At 37.8% G+C, this 20,052-nt stretch overlaps 1 protein-coding gene across 3 annotated transcripts in view; it reads left to right on the top strand.

Annotated features, from left to right (window-relative positions):
* ELOVL6 (ELOVL fatty acid elongase 6) overlaps window positions 1-20,052 on the top strand; it is a 186,955-nt gene that overhangs the window by 108,612 nt on the left and 58,291 nt on the right. The gene's annotated exons all lie outside the window — the stretch shown is intronic.

Raw genomic sequence — 20,052 nt, 5'->3', positions numbered from 1 at the left:
GACTATGCATACTTTTCTTTTGCCCCTACAAGGTAACATGTCATCAATTTGGAAATAGAAGGAAAGACAGACAGAAAATTTGTCCTAACCAAATTTTCAGTTAGAGAAATTAGAAATGGGAGGGGAACATGGTAAGATTTTTTTTTAGGAAAATGACACAAAAAAAAGATGATTCTTCATGTATTTTGCTGTGTAGGAATAATTTCTTTTTTCTACTAACTTCTCAAACCTGCTTGGCAGACTTTTCCAGTAGCCAGGTATCCAGTTATAATTATGACTAATTTCCAGATCCCCCATACATTGCGTTTAGTCACAACTGAGACAGCTGAGGTGGAAATTAAATCAGATATGCAGGGTATTTAGCAAAAGAAAAAAATTCCTCTTTTCATGAGCAGTCTACAGAAAGCAGTGGGGGGGGGGGTGTTTATGTTTTGGTAAGAACCACCTATTAAATATTCTTATTGTAAAGAGAAATCTTTTCCTTTGGGCCTACTATGAAAATGACAGCAGTCTTTATACAGGCCTTATTCAGTGTAATTTATTGAAAGCAGTTAAAGATTTTGATAGAGCACGTAAAATTGATCAGCTGAGTTTTTCCCAGGCCCACAAACAATGATTAATTTCATTTGAAGATGATTTCTGTGGGGTTCTTTGAAAGTATCTCCCCCCTTTTCAGAACCAAACCATCAACTTCTGATGTCAATTAGCCTTTATAACCATTACCTACTTCAACCTATATCCCACCTAACATAAGGATAAGCATTTCTTATTTGATGAGATTATTCCCGTGGGACCTTTGACCCTAGATATTTGACCATTTCCTTAGGGTAAATACAGATAAAAAGTAGTAATTTGAATGAGTGAATCCTTTAAATGCCGTCGTTCCCAGTAAGCACAGACATTTTAAGGTGTCTATGACCCATTCTTTTCAGGCGCTGCTGACTCATTCAGTCATGGTGCATGACATCATAGGTGGGTTACTACAGTTCATTTGTAAAGGACTTTTGTGTATTTATTTTATACATTTAAATTCAAGTCCTTCCAGATTGGGTGCAGATGTGTGTGCTTTGGATTCAAGCAGCTCTTAACCAGGTATCTGGCAAGATTTTTTCTCAGTAGCAACATCAGGAGTTCCAAGGAGCCATCTTTGAGCTCTCTGACCCAGAGCAGGTCAAAACAAAGTGTCTAGTCAAAGTACCTTATAATATGATAATTACTTTGTGATGAACATTTATGGATACCAGTATCACACTTGCTTAAAATTTGCTTACTCCTGTTTCCTGGTGATTCACTATGGTTTCAATTGTTTTATGCTTTATAAGTCAGATGTTCCACATGTGGTGGTTTGACTTCTTGCCAGGTTCCTACCCATCAGATTTCCCTGTTGAACCTCATTTTTATTTCCTGGCTATATTTTCATTTTGTTATTAAATTTCATCTCAGGCTTAAGTATGAAATATATTCAGGATTAGCAGAAAATTATTCCAATTTTTTTTTTCCTTAGTGGGATTTCCATGAACAAAGTGTTTAAATATAGCACAGGAAGCTTTCAGAAGAGTTTGTTTAACATTGCAGAGCAGATGAATGGTATTAAGCAAATCATCGGAGGTCTGTTTTCCATGGATTTTATACACACACATCACTATTTAATATTTGAAGAAGTGGTTACTGGCAATTGCCTCATTATTTTCAAGGCCAACAAATATATAATAAAAACTAACTGAAACTGTTCAGGTGAGAAAAACATGATGTTTTAAAATTCATATTGAAATAGTGAGGACTTCAATGGCCTGTAAAACAATCTTAGATTGAAAATGAAAAATTTCAGGACAACTTAATTTATGCTCGAGTCCTTTGTAAGCATCTAGTATTTTGTTCTGTGGTTGCCAAAAGTGATCCCTTAATCCACAAAGAGCAACAACTAGACAATGATAACAGTGATATCGTTGATACAATGCATAAACTGTATGTTTTATAGGAAAAACACTCCTATTTTGTTAATAATTGATTGTAAGTTTCACATCTTTAAAAGTAGCACCAAAAAGGCAAAAGTAACAAAGCAAAAGATACCTCTAGAAAGCATAACGCTGCCTTGTAAAAAAGCAAACTGCCAAATAATCCTGAGTATGATACCATTTATGAAAAGTTTAATAACCCATAAATTAATACTATATTTTGTTTATTTATATAAAATGTAGCAGTGGTATACAAATGTTGGAAAACTTCAGGATGGTGGTTATCTCTGGTTCTGAGGAGAGGAGTGGGATCAGGGAGAGTGCAAAGCAAACTTGGACTCCTATGCAAGTAAAAGCTAAGTTTTTGATACAAAGTATGGCAGTTTAAAAAAAAACCTTGAAAGCATTAGTGGGGGAAATTTTTGCTTTTCTACAGGAGGGGAGACAACTATAGCCGTTCCATGAGATTCTGGTGAAGTGCCAATGTGCATTAAATAAAGCAAGTTTGTATCAAACCTTATTGTACTCTACTGATTCACCCACATCCCCAAAATGGCAGACAGATAGCTAGAATTGAGAATACTTCTTGTTCTCCCTCTTCTGGCAATAACCCTTAGGTAAGTGGCTATGTATAACCAAAAGGATTGATTTGGGGACTTTCTTTTCTGTCTGTTTGTTGTCTTCACTGGTAGTGTTTATGTCTTGTAGACTCCTGGTCAGATATTACTCATTTAATCACTTGTTAACCATCTAATTTTATCAAAATCTGGTTAGTTATTATGTTTAGGTCCACTTGAAAATGTAAAATACCACCTTACCTGTATCAATACTTTGTGCTTTCCTTCCCTCCCCTCTTGCTTTTGTGCCATTTTATCAAAGAACTATAGAAATTCCTCAATTCTTTAATGTGTTGGTTTGATGCCATACATTTTGTAAATAATCTGCAGCAACTTCTCATTTTTTAAACTTAAACTAATGGATATATAGAAAAATACTCTTTTCTGAGGATGGAGTACATAAAAGTTTATATTCTTTGCAGAATCAAATTTTTTCTCAAAAATAAATTGCTGGAGGGAGGCGGGGCAAGATGGCAGACTGGTGAGCTGTATGTTTTAGTTACTCCTCCAGGAAAGTAGGTAGAAAGCCAGGAACTGCGTGGACTGGACACCACAGAGCAATCTGACTTTGGGCATACTTCATACAACACTCATGAAAACATGGAACTGCTGAGATCAGCGAAATCTGTAAGTTTTTGCTGCCAGGGGACCCGCGCCCCTCCCTGCCAGGCTCAGTCCCGGGGGAGGAGGGGCTGTCAGCTCCGGGAAGGAAAAGGGAGAACTGCAGTGGCAGCCCTTAACAGAAACTCATTCTACTGATTCAAACTCCAACCATAGATAGACTGAGACCAGACACCAGAGAATCTGAGAGCAGCCAGCCCAGCAGAGAGGAGACAGGCATAAAAAAAAAACAACACGAAAAACTCCAAAATAAAAGCGGAGGATTTTTGGAGTTCTGGTGAACATAGAAAGGGGAAGGGCCCTGAGGTGCATATGCAAATCCTGAAGAAAAGCTGATCTCTCTGCCCTGTGGACCTTTCCTTAATGGCCCTGGTTGCTTTGTCTCTTAGCATTTCAATAACCCATTACATCTCTGAAGAGGGCCCGTTTTTTTTTGTTTGTTTGTTTTGTTTTAATCCTTTTTTCTTTTTCTAAAACAATTACTCTAAGAAGCCCAATACAGAAAGCTTCAAAGACTTTCACTTTGGGCACGTCAAGTCAAGAGCAGACCTAGGAGAGCTCTGAGACAAAACGCAATAATCCAGTGGCTGAGAAAATTCACTAAACACCACAACTTCCCAAGAAAAGGGGGGTGTCCGCTCACAGCCATCATCCTGGTGGACAGGAAACACTCCTGCCCATCGCCAGCCCCATAGCCCAGAACTGCCCCAGACAACCCAGTGTGACGGAAATGCTTCAAATAACAGGCACACACCACAAAACTGGGCGTGGACATTAGCCTTCCCTGCAACCTCAGCTGATTGTCCCAGAGCTGGGAAGGTGGAGCAGTGTGAATTAACAAAGCCCCATTCAGTCATCATTTCAGCAGACTGGGAGCCTCCCTACACAGCCCAGCAGCCAGAACTGCCCTGGGGGGACGGCACTCACCTGTGACATAGCACAGTCATCCCTCAACAGAGGACCCAGGGTGCACGGCCTGGAAGAGGAGCCCACTTGCAAGTCTCAGGAGCCATACGCCAATACCAAGGACTTGTGGGTCAGTGGCAGAGACAAACTGTGGCAGGACTGAACTGAAGGATTATACTATTGCAGCAGCTTTAAAACTCTAGGATCACCAGGGAGATTTGATTGTTAGAGCCACCCCCCCCCCTCCCTGACTGCCCAGAAACATGCCCCATATAAAGGGCAGGCAACACCAACTACACACGTAAGCTTGATACACCAATTGGAACCCACAAGACTCACTCCCCCACTAACCAAAAAGGCTAAGCAGGGGAGAACTGGCTTGTGGAGAACAGGTGGCTCATGGACGCCACCTGCTGGTTAGTTAGAGAAAGTGTACTCCACGAAGATGTAGATCTGATAAATTAGAGATAAGGACTTCAATTGGTCTACAAATCCTAAAAGAATCCTATCAAGTTCAGCAAATGACACGAGGCCAAAAACAACAGAAAATTATAAAGCATATGAAAAAACCAGACGATATGGATAACCCAAGCCCAAGCACCCAAATCAAAAGACCAGAAGAGACACAGCACCTAGAGCAACTACTCAAAGAACTAAAGATGAACAATGAGACCATAGTACGGGAGATAAAGGAAATCAAGAAGACCCTAGAAGAGCATAAAGAAGACATTGCAAGACTAAATAAAAAAATGGATGATCTTATGGAAATTAAAGAAACTGTTGACCAAATTAAAAAGATTCTGGACACTCATAGTACAAGACTAGAGGAAGTTGAACAACGAATCAGTGACCTTGAAGATGACAGAATGGAAAATGAAAGCATAAAAGAAAGAATGGGGAAAAAAATTGAAAAAATGGAAATGGACTTCAGGGATATGATAGATAATATGAAACGTCCAAATATAAGACTCATTGGTGTCCCAGAAGGGGAAGAAAAGGGTAAAGGTCTAGGAAGAGTATTCAAAGAAATTGTTGGGGAAAACTTCCCAAATCTTCTAAACAACATAAATACACAAATCATAAATGCTCAGCGAACTCCAAATAGAATAAATCCAAAAAAACCCACTCCGAGACATATACTGATCACACTATCAAACACAGAAGAGAAGGAGCAAGTTCTGAAAGCAGCAAGAGAAAAGCAATTCACCACATACAAAGGAAACAGCATAAGACTAAGTAGTGACTACTCAGCAGCCACCATGGAGGCGAGAAGGCAGTGGCACGATATATTTAAAATTCTGAGTGAGAAAAATTTCCAGCCAAGAATACTTTATCCAGCAAAGCTCTCCTTCAAATTTGAGGGAGAGCTTTGCTGTTTTCACAGACAAACAAATGCTGAGAGAATTTGCTGACAAGAGAACGGCCCTACTGGAGATACTCAAGGGAGCCCTACAGACAGAGAAACAAAGAAAGGACAGAGAGACTTGGAGAAAGGTTCAGTACTAAAGAGATTTGGCATGGGTACAATAAAGGATATTAATAGACAGGGGAAAAATATGACAAACATAAACCAAAGGATAAGATGGCTGATTCACGAAATGCCTTCACGGTTATAACGTTGAATGTAAATGGATTAAACTCCCCAATTAAAAGATATAGATTCGCAGAATGGATCAAAAAAAATGAACCATCATATGTTGCATACAAGAGACTCATCTTAGACACAGGGACACAAAGAAACTGAAAGTGAAAGGATGGAAAAAAATATTTCATGCAAGCTACAGCCAAAAGAAAGCAGGTGTAGCAATATTAATCTCAGATAAAATAGACTTCAAATGCAGGGATGTTTTGAGAGACAAAGAAGGCCACTACGTACTAATAAAAGGGGCAATCAAGCAAGAAGAAATAACAATCGTAAATGTCTATGCACCCAACCAAGGTGCCACAAAATACATGAGAGAAACACTGGAAAAACTAAAGGAAGCAATTGATGTTTCCACAATAATTGTGGGAGACTTCAACACATCACTCTCTCCTATAGATAGATCAACCAGACAGAAGATCAATAAGGAAATTGAAAACCTAAACAATCTGATAAATGAATTAGATTTAACAGACATATACAGGACATTACATCCCAAATCACCAGGATACACATACTTTTCTAGTGCTCATGGAACTTTCTCCAGAATAGATCATATGCTGGGACATAAAACAAGCCTCAATAAATTTAAAAAGATTGAAATTATTCAAAGCACATTCTCTGACCACAATGGAATACAATTAGAAGTCCATAACCATCAGGACTTAGACAATTCACAAATACCTGAGGTTAAACAACACACTCCTAAACAATCAGTGGGTAAAGAAGAAATAGCAAGAGAAATTGCTAAATATATAGAGACGAATGAAAATGAGAACACAACATACCAAAACCTATGGGATGCAGCAAAAGCAGTGCTAAGGGGGAAATTTATAGCACTAAATGCATATATTAAAAAGGAAGAAAGAGCCAAAATCAAAGAACTAATGGATCAACTGAAGAAGCTAGAAAATGAACAGCAAACCAATCCTAAACCAAGTAGAAGAAAAGAAATAACAAGGATTAAAGCAGAAATAAATGACATAGAGAACAAAAAAACAATAGAGAGGATAAATATCACCAAAGTTGGTTCTTTGAGAAGATCAACAAAATTGACAAGCCCCTAGCTAGACTGACAAAATCAAAAAGAGAGAAGACCCATATAAACAAAATAATGAATGAAAAAGGTGACATAACTGCAGATCCTGAAGAAATTAAAAAATTTTAAGAGGATATTATGAACAACTGTATGGCAACAAACTGGATAATGTAGAAGAAATGGACAATTTCCTGGAAACATATGAACAACCTAGACTTACCAGAGAAGAAATAGAAGACCTCAACCAACCCATCACAAGCAAAGAGATCCACTCAGTCATCAAAAATCTTCCCACAAATAAATGCCCAGGGCCAGATGGCTTCACAGGGGAATTCTACCAAACTTTCCAGAAAGAACTGACACCAATCTTACTCAAAGTCTTTCAAAACATTGAAGAAAATGGAACACTACCTAACTCATTTGATGAAGCTAACATCAATCTAATACCAAAACCAGGCAAAGATGTTACAAAAAAGGAAAACTACCGGCCAATCTCCCTAATGAATATAGATTGCAAAAATCCCTCAACAAATACTTGCAAATCGAATCCAAAGACACATTAAAAAAATCATACACCATGACAAAGTGGGGTTTATTCCAGGCATGCAAGGATGGTTCAACATAAGAAAATCAATCAATGTATTACAACACATTAACAAGTCAAAAGGGAAAAATCAATTGATCATCTCAATAGATGCTGAAAAAGCATTTGACAAAATCCAACATCCCTTTTTGATAAAAACACTTCAAAAGGTAGGAATTGAAGGAAGCTTCCTCAACATGATAAAGAGCATATATGAAAAACCCACAGCCAGCATAGTACTCAATGGTGAGAGACTGAAAGCCTTCCCTCTACTATCAGGAACAAGACAAGGATGCCCGCTATCACCACTGTTATTCAACATTGTGCTGGAAGTGCTAGCCAGGGCAATCCGGCAAGACAAAGAAATAAAAGGCATCCAAATTGGAAAAGAAGAAGTAAAACTGTCATTGTTTGCAGATGATATGATCTTATATCTAGAAAACCCTGAGAAATCAACGATACAGCTACTAGAGCTAATAAACAAATTTAGCAAGTAGCGGGATACAAGGTTAATGCACATAAGTCAGTAATGTTTCTATATGCTAGAAATGAACAAACTGAAGAGACACTCAAGAAAAGATACCATTTTCAATAGCAACTAAAAAAATCAAGTACCTAGGAATAAACTTAACCAAAGATGTAAAAGACCTATACAAAGAAAACTACATAACTTTACTAAAAGAAATAGAAGGGGACCTTAAAAGATGGAAAAATATTCCATGTTCATGGATAGGAAGACTAAATGTCATTAAGATGTCAATTCTACCCAAACTCATCTACAGATTCAATGCAATCCCAATCAAAATTCCAACAACCTACTTTGCAGACTTGGAAAAGCTAGTTATCAAATTTATTTGGAAAGGGAAGATGCCTCGAATTGCTAAAGACACTCTAAAAAAGAAAAAGGAAGTGGGAGGACTTACACTCCCTGACTTTGAAGCTTATTATAAAGCCACAGTTGCCAAAACAGCATGGTACTGGCACAAAGATAGACATATAGATCAATGGAATCAAATTGAGAATTCGGAGACAGACCCTCAGATCTATGGCCGACTGATGTTTGATAAGGCCCCCAAAGTCACTGAACTGAGTCATAATGGTCTTTTCAACAAATGGGGCTGGGAGAGTTGGATATCCATATCCAAAAGAATGAAAGAGGACCCCTACCTCACCCCCTACACAAAAATTAACTCAAAATGGACCAAAGATCTCAATATAAAAGAAAGTACCATAAAACTCCTAGAACATAATGTAGGAAAACATCTTCAAGACCTTGTATTAGGTGGCCACTTCCTAGACTTTACACCCAAAGCGCAAGCAACAAAAGAGAAAATAGATAAATGGGAACTCCTCAAGCTTAGAAGTTTCTGCACCTCAAAGGAATTTCTCAAAAAGGTAAAGAGGCCACCAACTCAATGGGAAAAAATTTTTGGAAACCATGTATCTGACAAAAGACTGATATCTTGCATATATAAAGAAATCCTACAACTCAATGACAATAGTACAGTCGGCCCAATTATAAAATGGGCAAAAGATATGAAAAGACAGTTCTCTGAAGAGGAAATACAAATGGCCAAGAAACACATGAAAAAATGTTCATCTTCACTAGCTATTAGAGAGATGCAAATTAAGACCACAATGAGATACCATCTAACACCGATTAGAGTGGCTGCCATTAAACAAACAGGAAACTACAAATGCTGGAGGGGATGTGGAGAAATTGGATCTCTTATTCACTGTTGGTGGGACTGTATAATGGTTCAGCCACTCTGGAAGTCAGTCTGGCAGTTCCTTAGAAAACTAGATATAGAGTTACCATTCGATCCAGTGATTGCACTTCTCGGTATATACCCGGAAGATCGGAAAGCAGTGACACGAACAGATATCTGCATGCCAATGTTCATAGCAGCATTATTCACAATTGCCAAAAGATGGAAACAACCCAAATGTCCTTCAACAGATGAGTGGATAAATAAAATGTGGTATATACACATGATGGAATACTACGCGGCAGTAAGAAGGAACGATCTCGTGAAACATATGACAACATGGATGAACCTTGAGGACATAATGCTAAGCGAAATAAGCCAGGCACAAAAAGAGAAATATTATATGCTACCACTAATGTGAACTTTGAAAAATGTAAAACAAATGGCTTATAATGTAGAATGTAGGGGAACTAGCAATAGAGAGCAATTAAGGAAGGGGGAACAATAATCCAAGAAGAACAGATAAGCTATTTAACGTTCTGGGGATGCCCAGGAATGACTATGGTCTGTTAATTTCTGATGGATATAGTAGGAGCAAGTTCACAGAAATGTTGCTATATTAGGTAACTTTCTTGGGGTAAAGTAGGAACATGTTGGAAGTTAAGCAGTTATCTTAGGTTAGTTGTCTTTTTCTTACTCCCTTGTTATGGTCTCTTTGAAATGTTCTTTTATTGTATGTTTGTTTTCTTTTTAACTTTTTTTTTCATACAGTTGATTTAAAAAAGAAGGGAAAGTTAAAAAAAAAAAAAAACAAGGAAAAAAAAAAGATGTAGTGCCCCCTTGAGGAGCCTGTGGAGAATGCAGGGGTATTCGCCTACCCCACCTCCATGGTTGCTAACATGACCACAGACATAGGGGACTGGTGGTTTGATGGGTTGGGCCCTCTGCCACAGGTTTTACCCTTGGGAAGACGGTTGCTGCAAAGGAGAGGCTAGGCCTCCCTATGGTTGTGCCTAAGAGCCTCCTCCCGAATGCCTCTTTGTTGCCCAGATGTGGCCCTGTCTCTCTAGCTAAGCCAACTTGAAAGGTGAAATCACTGCCCTCCCCCCTATGTGGGATCAGACACCCAGGGGAGTGAATCTCCCTGGCAACGTGGAATATGACTCCCGGGGAGGAATGTAGACCTGGCATCGTGGGACGGAGAACATCTTCTTGACCAAAAAGGGGATGTGAAAGGAAATGAAATAAGCTTCAGTGGCAGAGAGAATCCAAAAGGAGCCGAGAGGTCACTCTGGTGGGCACTCTTGCGCACACTTTAGACAACCCTTTTTAGGTTCTAAAGAATTGGGGTAGCTGGTGGTGGATACCTGAAACTATCAAACTACAACCCAGAACCCATGAATCTCGAAGACAGTTGTATAAAAATGTAGCTTATGAGGGGTGACAAGGGGATTGGGAAAGCCATAAGGACCACACTCCACTTCGTCTAGTTTATGGATGGATGAGTAGAAAAATAGGGGAAGGAAACAAACAGACAAAGGTACCCAGTGTTCTTTTTTACGTCAATTGCTCTTTTTCACTCTAATTATTATTCTTGTTATTCTTGTGTGTGTGCTAATGAAGGTGTCAGGGATTGATTTGGGTGATGAATGTACAACTATGTAATGGTACTGTGAACAATCAAAAGTACGATTTGTTTTGTATGACTGCGTGGTATATGAATATATCTCAATAAAATGAAGATTAAAAAAAAAAAAAAAAAAAAAGACATAATGCTGAGCAAAATAAGCCAGGCACAAAAAGAGAGATATTGTATGTTACCACTAATGTGAATTCTGTGAAAAATGTACAATGTTTTATACTGTAGAATGTAGGGGACCTAGAGATACCAATTAGTGGAGGGGGAATGATAATCTAATAAGAACAGATAAACTATGGAGGGTAATCTCAAGGTTATGGGAATGCTCAGGAATGATTATGGTTTGTAAACTTTCTTGGATATAGTAAGATCACGTTGGAAGCAATAGAGTTATTTTAGGTTTTTTTTTTCTCTTATTCCATTGTTTTCTTAGGGGTTGTTAATTTTCTTGGGGTATGGTAGGAACATGTTGGAAGCAATGTAGTTATTTTAGATTATTTGTTTTTCTTACTCCTCTGTTTGGACATGGTTTATTAATTTTCTTGGGGTATGGTAGGAACATATTGGAAGCAAAGTAGTTATTTTAGGTTATTTGTTTTCCTTAATCCATTGCTTTGTTTGAAATGTTGTGGGGTTTTTTTGGTTGTTGTTTGCCTGTTTGTTTTTAATTTTTTGATAAACAAAGTTAAAAAATTGAAAAAAAATCAGTAGAAAAATGGGAGTAAAAACTAAATGACAAATAGGGTGGGATAGGGGGATGGTTTGGGTATTCTCTTTTCACTTTTATTTTTTATTCTTATTCTGATTCTTTCTGATGTAAGGAAAATGTTCAGAAATAGATTGTGGTGATGAACGCATAACTATATGATCATACTGTGAACAGTTGATTGTATACAATGGATGACTGTATGGTTTATGAATATATTTCAATAAAACTGAATTAAAAAAAATAAATAAATCAATAAATTGCTGGAACATTTATTTAGGGAAACTGGAAATAACTGAGACTAAGAGCAACACAACAGACAGATGATATGAGGTACACTGGTTGTTTCAAAGGTGAGGCCACATAAAGATACCAAAACACATTTTGTTGCCCTCTGCATACACCAGGAGAAATGTGAAGCATCTATACTGGGGCAGTGGGTGGGGTGGAAACTCACTATCATAGAAAACATAATCCTTACATTTATTCAGTACTCCCAGAATTGGCTCCCTTCCTTGATGAAGGACACAGTGGTAATGTTTTCATAAATGAAGATAACAATGTCTAGTCTGAAAGATAATGGCTTTGGTTAGTGTTTCAAATTGTATTTCAATTCCTTTCAACCTGAGAGCTGTCTATCCTGCACACCTCCCTCCCTCAATTCTTCTTAGTTTGAGTGTCAGTTTTGTTATTTCCTTAACCTATACGTGCAGCACAGGCAAACTGTAGCTACAGGATAAAGAAAACTCTTTTCCTATCTGCCTCCTGCCCCCATCCACACACACACCACATACACTTTTTATGTACTCTACCAGCTGCCAGGGAATTTATCCAATTCCTGTCTTCAGAGACAACTCAAATACTGCTGTAGCTGGCACCTGGCTCCAAAAATTCTAGATTACTAGAATGAAAAATCAGTACTTTGCATGTAAAGAATTTCAAGTTATTTAACTTAGAGGGTTTTTCTGAAAAATCTAATAAAATATTTGGTAGAACATTAAAAAAAATTAAAAAATTAAAAAAAAAGCCTTGATTCTCCCCTTCACATTAAACCTCCACACTTTAGCCATGCTAGGAGCTTCAATAATAGGTAACAGAGAGGCATTATATTGCATTACTTACTTCATTAACATGGTTTTAATTTTTAGATGTCTAAAACTGGATCCTTTGCCAGAAAAGGCACTGGTCTCAAATCACAATGAAATGATACTAATTGAATCACTTGACTCCCTTGGAAAAACCAAGAACAATGATAAAAATAAGATATGGCCACTTGTCATCCTTTGAAAGTAAGATAGAGCTTATAAACTGGAGTCCATACATCCTTGTTTTCTCTGGACAATGTTAGATTTATGCCTATTGTCTCAGTATTATTAATAGTTCCCCTTTCTTCTCAAAAGTGTCCCAATTTGGATGATAAGTGAAATGGTCATTCTATTCATAACCCATTGAGAAATTGTGTTGCCTCAGTGAAACAGGAAAAGGAAGAATGACAAAGAACATTTGCCAACTTACCAGTAGCCAGTCTTTATTTTTAGCATTGACTTCTCATCTGATACTTGCTTTCCTGTCTATAACATTTCTGAATGTTTGCCACACCATCACTCAAATTGATAATATTCAAACTGGATCCCTTTTTCTAAAATGCAATTTTATTGAGATATATTCATATACCAGATAATCATCCAAAATGTACAATCATCATTTATTTGTGCATTCATTACCACAATCACTTTTTGAACATTTTCATTACTCCAAAAATAAGAATAAAAATAAAAATAAAAAAGAACACCCAAAACACCCATATTCCTTATTCCCCCTATATTTTATTTATTTTTTGTCTTTATTTTCTTACTCATCTTGTTCACACACTGGATAAAGTGAGTATGAGCCACAAGGTTTTCACAATCACAAGGTCACATCATAAAAGCTATATAGTTATGCAATCTTCTTGAAGAATCAAGGCTACTGGATTATAGTTTAACAGTTTCAGGCATTTCCTTCTAGCTGTTCCAAAACACTAAAAACTAAAAAGGGATATCTATATAATGCATAAGAATAACCTCCAGAATGACCTCTGGACTCTATTTGAAATCTCTCAGCCACTGAAACTTGATTTTGTTTCATTTCTCTTTTCCCTTTGGTCCAAGAAGGTTTTCTCAATGCCACGATGCCAGGTCCAGACTCATCCCCAGGAGTCATATTCCTGTTGCCAGAGAGACTTACACCCCTGGGAGTTATGTCCCACATTGGGGGAGGGCAGTGAATTTACCTGCTGAGTTGGGTTTTCCTAGTGTGCATATTTAAAGTCATTCAAAATATACACGTAACTCTTTCAGCCTCTCACAGTGTTCTGGCTGTTCTTCTTTTTAAGTATCTTGAGTAATTGTCTACATCTCTCTATTTCCATGCTATGCACTCCAGTCATGGTCTTCATTACTTCACATCTGAATTATTGCAACCACTACTTGGTGTCCCTCAAATATTTTCTATATGTAAACTGTTTTACATGCCATGTCATTTCCCATTTAAACCTGAAATGGAACTCCATTGCCTATAATTTAAATCTTTCCCTGTGCATATTTTCCATCCAAGCCAAAACAGTATGTCTGGACATTGTCCAAACAGCCTTGCCCATTCCTAATTCATGTCTTTGAACATGTCTTCTCTTTCACCATTTTTCTTCTTCTTTTTTCCCCTCTCTAAATCTTAACCATCTGGCCCTGTCAAAAAGTTTTCTCTGACTATATCAGTCCATATTTTACCTTCCACTGACCTAGTTGCTGTCTCATCTCTTAACCAGACTATGTACTGCTTTACTAATGCATCTCCCAATAGACTATGGGTTCCTTGGAGCGAAAATTGTGCGTTGCTCTCCCTGGAACACCTAGCACACACTGTTCCTGAATTAATGAATAAAAATCTCATGCTCAGTCAGTTCTCCAGCTACTTTTTCAAATAGTCAATGCTCACTGTGCAATTAATTACATGTTCCCATACAACTGATGTTTTCAGTCCTTTCACTTTTTTTACCCTTTGTAGTTTCTGTATCAATTACCTCATACTTACCCCAGTCCGATCTTCATTTGGCATCTGTGAAAGTAGAGACATGCTTAAAAAATCAGAGACTGATGTCATGTAATCTCAGGAACCTTCCAAAGACCTGCAGGCGCTGCATTATCTGCCCCTGAAGACTCTCTGACCTCTCTCCTACTCTCACCTCTCTGTAGTCACTCTCACCTCCTTGCTCTTCCCCTCTTCCATAAACATGCTAGTAAGTTTCCTTGCTCAGTAGCTTCTCAGTTGTGGCTCCTTTTGTCTGGCACATTCTTCACCCAATAATCTAATGGCCCAGATATTCTAATGGTTTGCCCCTCTCCTCCTTCTCAGTGAGGACCTCCCTGGCATCTCTATTTAAATTACAATATTCCCCAACCACACTTCCTTTTGTCCTTTCCTGATTTGTTTTTCTCCTTAGCACTTATCACCTTCTAGCCTACTATATGTGTTACTTATCATGTTCATTATCTGTCTCCTCCCTCTAGAATCTGAATTCCATGAGGTCATGGATTTAAAGCTTATATTCTGTATTCCATTTTTTCTTCTGTCCCAATAATGTTGTTTTGAGTCTTTTCTCCTCCATTCTTAGATCCCACACAGTATCTTTTTTGCATTTAATTGTCATTATCTCTTTACTGTCTCTCTTTATTTTTAATTTCTTTTTTTAAAATACAACATAAATCTTCCTATCCCAGCCCCTTCCAAGCATACCATTCCATGGGATTAATCACATTCACAATGTTGCAGTGCCTGCACCACCATCCATTGCTAGAACTTTCCCTTCACCCCAAACAGAGCCCTGTACTCATTTTGCATTAACTCCCCATTGCTACTACCCCTCCCCTCACAGCTGATAAACTATACTCTACTTTCTATTTTCACGTTTCTGGTATTTCCTTTGTGGTTACCATGAGGCATAAACTTAAAATTTTAAGTCTATAACAATCTCATTTGCTTTGATACTAACTTAAGGACTTCAGTAGCATGTATAAACTGTGTTCCTAGAACCCTCTGTCCCCTCACCTCTATGGAGTTCTTATGATAAATTACATATGTATGCATTATGAGTCCAAAACCATTGATTTATCATTACTGTTTTTTTTTTGCATTTGCCTTTTAGATCTTGCAGGAAGTAAAAAGTGGAGTTACAAATAAAAAATAGAATAGTACTGGTTTTTATATTTACCCATGTGTACCAGTTTGTATATATTATGTCCCCCAGAAAAAGCTGTGTTCTTTGATGCAATCTTGTGGGGCAGACATATTAGTGGCGATTAAGTTGGAACATTTGGATTAGGTTCTTTCCATGGAAATGCGCCCCACCCAACTGCGGGTGATAATTCTGATTGGATAATTTCTATGTAGGTGTGGCCCCATCCATTCAGCATGGGCACTATATAAGCACCATGTAAGCTTAAACAGAAGGAGTGAGCTTGCTACAGTGAAGAGGGACACTTGAGGAATGCACAGAAGCTGAGAGAGTAGCTACAGAAGAGAGACAGTTTGAAGATGGTTGTTGAAAGCAGACTCTTGCTCTAGAGAAGCTAAAAGAGGACAAATGCCCCAAGAGCAACTGAGAGTGACATTTTCAAGAGGATTGTGGCCTAGAGAGGAATGTCCTGGGAGAAAGCCATTTTGAAATCAGAACTTGGAGCAGATGCCAGCCACGTGCATTCCCAGCTAACAGAGGTTTTCCAGACACCATTGGCCATCCTCCAGTGAAGGTACCCGATTGTTGATGCCTTACCTTGGATACTTTATGGCCCTAAGACTGTAACTGTGAAACCAAATAAACCCCTTTTTATAAAAGCCAATCCATTTCTGGTGTTCTGCATTCCAGCAGCATTAGCAAACTAGCATAACATGTCATTATCTTTACCAGAGACCTTTATTTCTTCATGTGGCTTCAGTCAATTGTCTAGTGCCAATTCCTTTCAACTTCTAGAACTCCCATTAGCATTTCTTGTAGGGCCAGTCTAGTGATGATGGAGTCCCTAAGGTTTTGTTTTTCTGAGAATGTATTAAATCCTCCCTCATTTTTGAAAGATGGTATTGCTGGATATAGAATTCTTGGTTGGCAATTTTTTGCTTTCAGAACTTCAAAGATGTCATTCCACTGACTTCTTGCCTCCATGGTTTCCAGTGAGAAATTAACACAATCTTATTGAGACTCCTTTGTATATGATGGGTGGCTTCTCTCTTGCAGCTTTCAGAATTCTCTTTTTGTCTTTAGGATTCAGTAGTTTGATTACAACATGGCACAATGTGGGTCTATTTGGGTTTCTCCTGTTTGGAGCTCATTGAATACCTTAGATGTATATATTCATGTCTTTCATTAAAGTTGAGAAGTTTTCAGCCATTATTTCTTTGAACAGTCCCTGTTCCTTTCTCTCTTCTCCTTCTGGGACTCCCACAATGTGTATATTTGGTTTGCTTGATGGTACTACACAGGTTCCCCCAGCTTTGTTCCCTTTATTCATTCTTTCTGCTTCTCAAAATAGATGATTTCAATTGTCTTATCTTCAAGTTCACTGATTCTTTTTTCTGCCAGTTCCAATCTGCTGTTGAACCCCTCTAGGGAATTTTCAATTTCTGTTACTGTGGTCTTCAATTCTAATGGGTTCCCTTTCATAATTTCCATCTCTATTAATCTCTTTGTGATCATCTGTCATTTTCCTGATTTCCTTTAGTTCTTTGTCCATGTTTTCCATTAGTTCCTTTAGCATATTTAGGACCTTTTTTTTTAAAAAAAATCTTTGTCTGGAATGCCCCAAGCCTGATCCTCTTAATGGTGTTTTCTAATGCATTAATCTCCTCTTTCACCTGGGCTATCACTTTCTTTGTATGTTTTGTAATCTCTTGTTGAACCTTAGACATTTTGATGTTTCAGTGTGTTTCGCTGGAATTAAGATTGAGGCATCTGTTCCTTAAGCTTGTATCCAAATACTGTTATGATAGAGCTTTCCTTAAATACCAGGAATTAACCAAAAGAAGAAGAAAAAGAAAAGAAAAGACTTTTCCTGGTCTTTGCAGATTGACCTGTGCAAGTGCTCTCTTTTAGGGCTTATCCATACAATGAGTTTGAAGAATAGCTCCAGGCCAAAGCAGAGGGGTCTACTGCTGAGTTTTTCTGTCCTATCTGTTGTCTTGGGCATGCCCACATGTTGACCTAGGAATTCCCCATTTGCTTGGATAGAAGTACTCTCTCTCCCAAATGAAAATGTTTCCCCAGCATCCTGGACACTGCACCGTATGTACTAAAGCCAGCAATCCCTTGCCCCAGGCAGCATGACTTGACTGCTCTCCTACAACGTTCTATAGGAGAACTTCGTGAGCTGCCTTCTACACACAGGGCAAGTTCTGGAATGGTGAGTTCCTCAGGCAGCACCAGACAGATTGGGCCAGACGTCCAAGCATCCAGTATGTGTATGAAGATTACTCTGTGCCCTCTGGCACCGGGACCAGGGATCCATGCTGGGAGAGCAGCAGGCTCCACACAGAGCTAATGAGGGTTGGGGAAGGAGTCAGTAAGGGCACCATAAAGTCCTACTTCTTTTAAGTTTGCCTTTTTCTTGATTTGGCACTTGCTCTGTTACTGTACTCCTATAAGTTTTTTGGAGCTTTAAAACAGAGTTTTCTGCCAGTTCTTGCTGGTTGTTCAAAGCTGCTATGGGTGGTTTCATTTTTCTTGGAATGTCTTAATTCTTTTTACTTATTTTTAAAAATAAAAGTGTCCCAGTAAGTGGGAGAATTCTCAGGAACTTACTCAAAAGAAGGCAGGAAAATGTCACCCTGCCTTGAAGGACACAATTTGGGCACCTGCCAGTGTGAGCAGTCTAGCCCTTCCTTGCCTTAGCTTGGTATCTTTCCTGATGGCACTGACCTACTGCTAAAGGCTTACCTGAGTAACATATTTCCTACCAAATTAAAAAAAAAAAAAATCACTCCTAGGTCAATGTTATCCAAATAGCACAAGAGTTAACAGTTTGTACCATTTTATTATCGGTGTAATGAGTTTATATGGAGAACAGTGTGATGCAGGCAAGCTCAGAAAAGAGATGCAGGTTAATATAAGAATATGCAAAGAATGGCCTCTCTTTCTCCCAGAACTACAGCTGGTTAAGAACCTTTCCTTATTTACAATTAGAAAAGCTACCCAGTACAGTTTTCTTTTTAATTAAGTAATGTTTCTTTCTGGTTATAAAAGTGATAATTCTCTATGCATAAAAACTGAAAACCATAGAGAAACACACACACACAACGCCTTTACTCTCACAACCCACAGATATTGTGAATATTTTCATGCATGCCTTCCCAATAATTTAACATTAAATGTGAGATTCTTTTATCATAATTTTATCTGTAATCCAGTTAATATGCTTGAGTTTGGACAAAAATATGACTTCAATGATATATATGCTTGTATTACAGGTGCTATAACAACTTGAAACAGCTGACATGTAAAATATTTTAAATCATTTTACCAAAATGTCCTCTGAACTAGTATTTAAATAGCTGGAATATTATAACTGTTCTGAAATTTTATTGAAAGATAACATGAGCATTCCAGAAGAGATTGCATGGTAATGTAGGGTGTAATTATAATAATTCCTAAAACATTTGTTAAGGATTACTTTGAGTTAAGACTGGGTTAAGGACTCCAGTGCTTACAAACTTCCTGTTACCTTACAAATCCTTACAGGATCCTTCTTGTTTAACAGGTTTAAAAAAAGATACAAGATCTTGAACTAAAAACTGAGTCCTTAAAATATCATTCAGATCTAAAGAATTGAGCAATTGCATATTCTGGAATACGTTGGATGATGGTGACATCCATTATTAAGCTGAAGGGACCACAGTTGTAGATTGACAGAGCATATGAAAGTGAGTAATAAAGAAAAGTACTAGAAGTTTCTATGGTGGAGAGACCCACTAGTGAGCAGAGGATTAACTAAAATAACATTGAGGGATGAGTCTTCTTTCCCCTAACTCCTTCTGACATGAGTAGACGAATGTAGAAAAGAAATGGGTTCAGGGTTTGGAAAAGAAATATTAGCCAAATACCATATGCTTATCCAATGCTACTAGATAAATAAAATCATCTTCCTTTCTTATAGGAAACTGTTTTGCAGACCTATTAAAATCTCAGTGTGGAAAGCATTGGCAATTCTTTCCTGAAACCTATCAATATATTTAAACTTTATTTATCAAAAAAATTAAAAATAAACATTTCAAGCAAAACAAAACAAAGGAATAAGGAAAATGTCCTAAAAATCATTCAATTTTCATTCACCCAAGTGCACATGTAATTTTTCTAAAACAGGTTTTTTGAGATAAATTCACATACAATACAATCCATCTAAAGTGTACGATCAATGTCTTGTAGTATATTCACAGTTGTGCCTTTATCATCACAGTCAATTCTAGAACCTTTTCAACCCTGAAGAGCATCACTATGTATTACAGTCCCATGTTTCATCCTCTGGCTTTCCTTGTAGGGACATACACAACCCTGACATTTTGCTTTCAACCACAATCGGACCCACATATCATTGCTGTTAGTTACACTCACTAT

This window comes from Choloepus didactylus, chromosome 3 (assembly GCF_015220235.1).
Source record: "Choloepus didactylus isolate mChoDid1 chromosome 3, mChoDid1.pri, whole genome shotgun sequence".
NCBI lineage: Eukaryota > Metazoa > Chordata > Mammalia > Pilosa > Megalonychidae > Choloepus > Choloepus didactylus.
Note: the sequence above shows the minus strand (reverse complement) of the source record. Positions and strands in the feature narration are given on the sequence as shown.